This window comes from Ochotona curzoniae, unplaced genomic scaffold, assembly GCF_017591425.1.
Source record: "Ochotona curzoniae isolate NIBS_2020 unplaced genomic scaffold, NIBS_Ocur_1.0 contig_1014, whole genome shotgun sequence".
NCBI lineage: Eukaryota > Metazoa > Chordata > Mammalia > Lagomorpha > Ochotonidae > Ochotona > Ochotona curzoniae.
Window position 1 is genome coordinate 10,665,245 of NW_024464920.1, and position 8,371 is coordinate 10,673,615.

Below are 8,371 nucleotides of genomic sequence, written 5' to 3' on the forward strand. Positions count from 1 at the left end.
TTGAGAAACACGCTATCAACCAACATGTAAATGAGACCATCTCAGAGCCGTGCTTTCCCAGCCAGGCCACCAGTGACACTGATGCATGAGTGAGCTCAGCTAAGACCAGCCAAGCCTGGTCCGCTACGTCAGAGACATTCTGCTGACTCACAGACTTGTAAGCAGTTATAAATGGTTTTTGGTTTAAAACATAGAGTTCTAAGATGATTTGTTATGCAGCAGTAGATAAATGAGACAAGAGGAAAATGGCAAATTGGAACAAATATGTGCAAAAAATATGCAACATAAAGGTTGTAATCTTCACTGTGTAATGAGGTCTTATAAATCAATGAGAAAAACAACCCCTGCCACAGAAAAATAGATTAAAGACATGAGTAGACAAGTCATTAAGAAAGAAGAACAAATGAATAATAAACTAACGCATACATTTTAAGCCTCAGAAAAATAAAATACAATCTAACACTAAAACCACATTCAGAGATTTTTCACTTATTAAATTAATAGCAACCTAGAATATTAAATAATAATGAATTGCTGGGTTCTCTCATCTGTGGATGAGAACATAACTAAAAATCATTTCTGGAAAGAAATTTATCAAGATTTCAAAAATGGAGCAGATGTAATTGGTTGGTGTGGAATAATGTATCGTTATTCCCAGTCCCTCATTCCTCCTTGGTTCATGTTCCCTGCATAATGTTTGATTGCTCTCGTTGGAGGAGAACGTTTTCTTGCATGTTGGCCTTGCAGCTGGCCTTGGCCAATAGGATGTTAATGCATCTCTACTGCAAGGGAAGAGTTCGGCGTCCTCTGCTTTCAGGTTTGTCCCATTGCCTTTCTGCCTCTGCCGCATTAAGCCCCTCCTCTGCTCAGGCTGTCCATTCAGCGTGGGGCTCTCTGTGTCTGTTTCTCGTTACTATAATGAAACACCCAAGGCTTGGGTTTCTTACAAAGGAGTTTTATTTAGCTCACAGTCTTTTGCAGGCTCAGCGCTCACGTCTAATGGTAGCCTTGTTGCTGGCTGAGTCCTGAAGTGGGGACAGGTGGCAAAAGACAGAGGAAGTGTGTGTGGATTGGGAGATTGTGTGTGGGGGTTGGGAGGTTGGGGGGAGGGCTGGGCGGTTCTCTAGACTTTCTCTTCTTATGTAAGCACAAGAATTCAGTCATGTGAGATCTAGGCTGATGACCCTTATCTAAACCTTATCACTCACCATAAAACTCTACCTCTAAATATCATATTTGGGTTAAGGTCCCGTCCTCATAATACTTCACAATGGGACTTGAATTTCAACACATGACTCGTTAGCTGAGGGGGAGATAAACCCAAACCATAGTTGCTCCACACTGACCACGGAGTGGGGACGCTGGAAACGGTGATAGCAGAATAGTGCTTGGTGAAGCCCTACAGTTCAGGGGCAGAACAGGAGCTGGCTTTCAGCCCAGTGCTGAAGATGCCCGTGACCCTCATGGCAGTGCCTGAGTCTCATTCTCAGCTTCATGCTGCACACCGTGGGAGGCAGCAGTGATGGCTCAGGTGATGGGGTTCCTGGCACCCACGTGGGAGGCAGACTTGAATTACATCTGACAAACTGAAAACAGGAAGCCCCTGAAATACCCAAAAGGTTTTCCCTAGAAGGCTCAGCAGGCCGATTCTAGAACAGCAGTGAAAAGTGTTGGATATACTCCCAATAAAAGGCGAGGCGGCAAGGAGGGAGTGTGGTGACATCTGAAAAGTCTGGAGCAGTCCTGCCCCTTGCCCTCTCAAGCCTCAGCAGCAGGCCAGAGCTCCTCTATGGATACTACCAGCAAAAACATTACAACTGGACAGATGAGCTGCTAATTAAAGCTGAACACACTCGCTACTACAGAGATGAAGGAAAGAAGAGCCAGAGAAATTAATGGTGTTGGGAAGAAGGGAACGTAGCCAGGAAAGTTCATAAAGCAAACCGCTGCATCTACATCTATATCTATATAAGTGTATCTACAAGAAAACAGGAAGAATAGGTAATGTTGTGAAGTTTGAAGAGTTGTCCCCAACAAACATTCCTTCTCAAAGTTCTATAAAACTAAACTCACCTCCAAATGGGCAACCCAAAACTCCCAAGTTACAAGAAAAATGAGGTATAATAAACAGTAATATAATACCCCTTCTAGTAGTGAAAGAAAACCAGAAGAAAATGCTTTAAAGAAAAAGGAAAGTGAAGTTCAACTATGAAGGCACAGACAGAGTGCTATGGGCATAGAAGAAGCTGTGGATATTGTTCTTGCAGTATCTCCTGAGGGGAACAAGCTTGAGACAATAAGTAACTGAAGAAACTTGGGTAGGATTCATGGTCGCCATTAAATAGGCAGTTACTTGTAGGCCAGGCCTAAGAAAGAGTGCAAAAGGAGAGCATATAGCAGGAGCTGGTTATGTGCCTTGATAGAGGAGACCTAGTGCAACTTAAACAGGTGCAGGGGATCTTTGGTCCAGTAGTCAAAATGCATGCTGGGATACCCATGTTCCACAGCAGAATGCCTGCTTTGACACCCACCTCTTGCTCTTGATTCTAACTTTCTGCTAACATGGACCCTGGGAGTCAGTGGCACTGACTCAAGTGACTGGGCTCCTGAAACACACATGTGGAACGTGTCAGTTGAGTGTTCAGTTCCTGATTTTCGCCTGGCCAGGCACTCTCCTATCTGTCTCTATATGCTTATCTGTCTCTCAAATAAATAACTAATATTTTAAAAAGTGGTAGCATAGGGATCATGTTCTTAATGAAGGTTCTAGTAATCAGAAAATGTTGGTATTCTGAAGCTCTTTGTGTATAATATAAGGTATAGTCAAAATCATGGGATGGTCTGTATTACTCATGTTTTCTGGACTCAAATCAAATTTCATAGTGTAGAAGGAGACACAAAAATGATATAAAGCTAGTTAAGGAATCACCCTGTAGTCCTGAATTTGCATTGGAAATATCACCATAAAGCCACAAAACATTTATCTTCAAAAATGTATTTTCTAGTTCTGCTCACTGGAAAAAAAAATATTGACCAACCCACACAATAACACAGAACATCATTTCAGCACAGACTGCGGTAATGGAATGCCATTTCCACTAGATGAGAACCATGAGTGGGTGAGTATTGGAACAACAGACGCCGTTTGGGATGTACACATTTCATGTCAGAGTGCTGAGGACTGGGTGTTGCCTCTGCTTCAGTTCTGTCCCTGCTAATGCACTCTGGGAGGCAGCAGGTGTGGCTCCACTCATTGGATCCCTGCCACCCATGTGGGAGACCCAGACCGAGTTCCTGGCTTCAAATTGGCCCAGTGCCAGCCTTTGTGGGCATTTAGGAAGTGGATCAACAGATGAAATTTTTCTCCATTTCTCTACTTCTCTCTTTAAAATTTAGTTATTTTTATTGGAAAGGCAGGTTCACACAGAAAAAGAGAAGCAAGACAGAGATCTGCTGGTTCACTCCTCAAATGCTCTCAATGGCCAGAGCTGGGACAATCTGAAGTCAGGAGCCTCTTCCAAGTCTCTGATATGGGTACAGGGTTCCAAGTGCTGCAGCCGTCCTCCAGTGCTTTCCCAAGTCATAGGCAGGTTAGAAATTGAACAGCCAGGACATGACTTGGCACCCATGTGGGATGCCAATACTGCCAGCAGAGAATTAGCCTGCTATGCCACTGTGCTGGCTCCTCTTCTCTCTCTCTATCTCTCTCAAATAAAATAACTCTTTCAAATAAAATGAAAATGAACTTTAAAATATTATTTTCATTGGAAAGGCAGATTTACAGAGAGAAGGAAAGACACACAGAGAAAATTTTCCATCTGCTGGTTCACTCCCCTAAATGGCCACAATGGCCAGAGCTAAGCCAATCCGAAGCCAGGAGCCAGGTGTTTATTTTGGATTGCCCATGTGGGTGAAGGGGCCCAAAGATGTGGGCCATCCTTTACTGCTTTCCCAGGCCATAGCATGGAGCTAGATCAGAAGAGGAGCAGTTGGGACACAAACTGGCACCCATGTGGAATGCCAGCACTTGCAGGTGGAGAATTGGCCTGTTGAGCCATGCCACCAGTCCTAAAAATAACTTTTAAAAACTAAAAAAAACTAACAGGGTTTTTTGTTTTTGTTTTTGTTTTTAAGAAATGGCTGACTCCAAATTTGAATCCAAAAAATGTATAGACGTACCCTGGAATATTTTACCACTCTAGATAGCAAGGAATATAACAATGAGTGCTAGGGTCACGTCAAAATGATGCCAGTGTCAAGTTGGAAATGTTTCCAGAGGCCAAATGTAAGACAGTTTTGGTTTCAGTAAGGACAGTAATGCAGTAGGTTGTAACAAGTCAAATAATTGTGTTTTCATGAACTCATAATAATATAAAAATTATTTGGTTTCCTTGGGCAAATAAAAGGGAATTCATTCATATTTTGAAAGGGGTAAATAAAGGGGAAGAATCAAGCATTATCTTAACTTTTGCATGGAAACTGTTCTACTGGGTAACAATAAATAGATGAGGGATGTATCTCTTTATAAACTATTTAATAAACAAAATAAATTGCAGAATTTACATTATTATCATTTTATACTAAAATGAAATAATGGGTCTAGGCATTGAGCAATGATGGCTGCTAACATTTAGAGAAAAAAAAGCAATGAAGGGGCTGGCACAGGGCTTAACAGGTTAGTCCTCCCCCTGCAGGGCTGGCATCCTATTTGGACACCGGTTTGTGTCCCAGCTACTCAACTTTGATGCATCTCCCTTCCTACTAATGGGCTGGGACTCAGTGGGGAATGGGCCATTGCCTTGGGCCCCTGAATCCACATGGGAGACCTGGAAGAAGCTCCTGACTCCCAGCTTTGGACCAGTCTAGCTCCAGCTATAGCAACCATTTAGGGAGGAAATCAGCAGATGGAAGATCTCTTTCTCTCTCCTCCTGTCTCTCTCTAACTGACTTTGATATATATATATATATATTAAAAATATATAACTGACTTTGATATATATATATTAAAAATATATATTTTTTAAAAGCAGTGGAAACTAAAAGCCACCTCTAGACTGCCACGGGAACTGAGTCAGGGTATATTGGCTTTAGTCTCTGGATGCAGCTGTGCATTTGCAGGAAATGCAGAGGACAAATGCACCATGGATAGATACACCATCAACAAGATCCATACTGTGGGACATCTGGGTGAAATGGCATAAGTTCTTCAGTAGTGTCCAAGTAACCAAGTAACGCCTTCAGCGTTCATCCATGTCGTAACATGCATCTAGGTTTCATAGGAGAGGTTTGAGTGGGGAGGTGATGGTTCTTAGATGTCAGAAGGACAGTGCTGTCTACTCTAGGGAAGGAGAGCGTGAGTGACAAAGATTGTATCACAAAGCATAATTAAAAGGTTCTTGTAGGTGCAGGCAGTTAGTTGGCGTAGCAGTTAAGATGCAATGGAGCTGGCTCAAGGGGTTAGATTCCTGACATTATGTGGGAGATCTGGACTGAATTCCCATCTCCAAGTTTTGACACCAGGGCCTTGCAAGCATCTGTAGGGTAACTGGCAGCTTGGAGTTCTCTGTTTCTTTTTCTAACACTTAACTGAATAAATAGACAAGTCATCCACATGACAAATGGTGATAGGCTAGAATAGGGTGGTAGCAGTGGAAATGATATTTCAGAATCATGATATATTGGAAGACAGAGCTGACCAAATTTGTTGATGGATGGGCTGTCACATGTAAGAGCACAAGGGTGACCCACGCTATTTGGCCTGACAGCTGGCTATGTGGGACTGCCATTTTCAGACATGTCCAAGAATACTAGGACGGTAGGATTTGGTGGGAGAGCAAGCAGGGAAGGTTAAAAGCTTAATTCTCAACTGTCCAATGTGGACTGATTCCTAGGGGCACCCTCGTGGAATTATAGAATAGATAGTGGACATAGGAAGCTAGGGCCTAAGGAAGAAGGGGAACTGGCACAGACGACTGTGTCATCAGCACATGAAAACCGTCGTAAAGCTGTGAACCTGGATGAGAGCCCATCCAGGCCCTGAGTGCAAGCCGAGACGTGAGGAAACACAAAGATGCTCCGAGAGCAGGAAGATGAAATCCCAAAAGAAGTAGATTGGAGAGGAGGGACCAGTTCGTTAGGAGCATAACCATGCAAGAGGGGCTGTCTCCAAGGCCTAGAGAAGAGGATGTTCCAGGAAGCAGGATCCATTAGTTTCTCAGTGCTTGCCCCTGCGTTCCCCACCCCGCTGTTTAGGATCTACCTCCATGTCTTGTCAAGTGTGACTTCATACAAAAACTTTCCATGTATCACTCTCACAGATCTGTCTCCTTGACCAGACTGTTTGTGTCCATTAAATGTTCCTTCCTCTCTTGCCTGCTGACTACATCTCTTCTCATCATTTAAATTGTAGCTTTACATTCATTGCTATTTCCTGCTGCCAACTGCCAAACTGGGAAATGTCTATTAGTCATTCTGTGAAAATTTTGAGTGTCGGCAGAGCAGAGAGCACTGTCATCAGTGCCACACAGTATACCAATAATTATGGCGCTGCCTTTGCTCACAACTCCCCTCCAAGGTAATTGGGGAGACGAAAAAAATCAACATGCCAAATGAGAGATAATAGACAATAAAACGTTATTTTTCTGAAAATTGCAGGCAAGTCATACTGACATCAGTGTGTGTCAGGGAAGATTGCTTTTGAGCTGGAACTTTGAAAGAAGGATTTATATGATGGAAAGAAGTGGATAATCCAGAACAAGGAAAGGTAAGTGAGGGCCGGATGTCAGGAAGTACAAGTAAAGATTAACTTGCTCCAGATTACGGAAGACGAAGCAGCAAGGGCCAAGAATGTTATGGTGAATGCTCGTGAGTGTTTGAATAAAAGTGTCAGGAAGAACAGTTTGGAGGCTTGGTTTAGTATAAAAAATTAAGAGGCAGGAAACCAGTAGCAAGACTAGAGCCATGGACCAACTCTGCTAAGACCGTGGAGCTAATGTTAGATGAGAGCACCTGTCCCTCGAGAGCTCCAGCATAGGCCCTGTCATGGACATGTGCTTACTCATGACCACATCCCTGAACAAGTCTACATGGCAATGGGCATGTGGTGGCTTGGCTGTCTGGCTCCTCTCGTGGGTCTAAGGAAGAGCCAACACCACCCACCATGGTTTCAAGAGATGAAAAAGGGTCGGCCCACAGGAAACTCAGTATAATAGCACCAAAAGAGAGAATACCAGTCCTCCTCACCACTTCCCACACCCTTCTTCCAGCCAGTCCAGGCTCCCTTGCCACTCCATTAACGCTAATTGTACCAAGATGCTCTGCGGTGATGGGGGAGCGTATCAGGGATGGTTGTACAACTCTGCAGCACTGGCTCCTGGCTCCGAGCAGAAAATAAAGACTAAACTGAAATAGAGTATGCTAGCAACAAGGGGGAGGGAAGAGCAAAGATCAAGTCATAATGTTTTTATTAATCATGTTGCATTATGTGACACAGGTTCATAAGCTCTGGGATTCCCCCAACCCCTCCCCGTGCCCTCTCCCCATGGTGGATTCCTCCACCTTGTGGCAGTATTGTCCAGTGGTGACAGCTGAAGATATTGTGCTAGGAAAAGTCCTCTAGTTCCTGAAATTCATGAAAATAGAGATCTTTCCTTTCGTGTCCTAGCTCCTAGTATGTAACACAAACTAAATCCTCAATAAAGCTTTGTTAAAATAAATATAAGGAAGTGCCTGCCGAGTAGAGGAATAAAATGCAAAATATATGTTTCCCTACTCGGTATGCAACACTTGAGCAATTCTGACACTGTCAACTTAGAACCTTCTTTCAGGTTCAAAGGGTACTTCCAGATTGCCCCTTCTAGTACATTAAACACAGTGCGATGACTCAGGAGGGAACGCATGTCCTCTTCCAGGGCCTGCTGTTTACACCTTCTCATTGCCAGCACTGGGCTCTCCTTGTGCTGTTTACTCTTCCCGGGCCCAGGAGAAAGTGAAGGTAAATACCTCCAGCTCAGTGCAGTGGCACCAGATAGGAAGTTACCTTTGAGATTTGCCAGACGGAACAGCCAGAGGAAGGTCTCACATCGGTACTGATACAAAGCTACCAAGAGCAGAAACTGGCAGCCTTCCCCTCCTCCAATTGCATCCAGAAAAGTGTTACAAAAGAATTCATTTTCCTGTTCTTTATCTCAGCCTGCACTTGGGCCTGGCTGCCTGCTCCTTGGGAACCCATTGCAGCTGTATAAGATGGGGAAAGGAGGGCCTGATGCCGCAGCCTAGCGGCTAAAGTTCTTACTTTGCATACACCAGGATCCCATATGCCCGTGGTGTGTGTCCCAGCCCCTCCACTTCCCTTCCAGCTTCCTCCTCGTGG